Raw genomic sequence first — 638 nt, forward strand, 5'->3', positions numbered from 1 at the left:
GACACCGCCTACCAAGAGCCTGGGTCTGACCGAGGTTTCTTCCTAAAAGGAAGTTTTTTCTTGCCACTGTCGCCCTGTTGCTTGCTCTGGAGGAGACTACTAGAACTGTTGGGTCCTTGTAAATTCTGGAGTGTGGTCTAGACCTACTCTATCTGTAAAGTGTCTCGAGATAACTCTTGTTATGAATTGATACTATAAATAAAATTGAATTGAATCTGTTTTGATCCTCTCCAGTTTCTGAAATGTAAGGATTTTTAAAACACTGAGTACATTTGCTTTTAATGCTTTTAAGTACATTTTCCTGATGAAACTTACATACTTTTACTTTAGGAACATTTTCAGTGCAGGACTTTTAAGAGTATTTGACGAGTGTGGTACCAGAGATGGGAAGTAACAAAGTACTATAACTTTGTTACTGTACTCAAGTAGATTTTTTCAGATATTTTTACTTTACTTTATTATTTGTTTTTGTGTCAACTTTTTACTTTTACTTCTTACATTTTTAACATGAATATCGGGACTTTCTACTTATTACATTTTACGAAATTGGCTCGTCACTTTAGTTTCAAATAATTTCAGTGGGGTTACCATTATTATTTTTCACATCATCAATACTGAATTCAGTCTAATTGGATCGG

At 34.2% G+C, this 638-nt stretch overlaps 1 protein-coding gene across 4 annotated transcripts in view; it reads left to right on the top strand.

Moving 5' to 3' along the window:
• The window catches only part of ccdc142 (coiled-coil domain containing 142), a 38,347-nt gene that overhangs the window by 12,896 nt on the left and 24,813 nt on the right, over positions 1 to 638 (top strand). The gene's annotated exons all lie outside the window — the stretch shown is intronic.

The sequence above is a fragment of the Etheostoma spectabile genome, chromosome 20 (genome assembly GCF_008692095.1).
Source record: "Etheostoma spectabile isolate EspeVRDwgs_2016 chromosome 20, UIUC_Espe_1.0, whole genome shotgun sequence".
NCBI classification, from domain to species: Eukaryota; Metazoa; Chordata; class Actinopteri; order Perciformes; family Percidae; genus Etheostoma; species Etheostoma spectabile.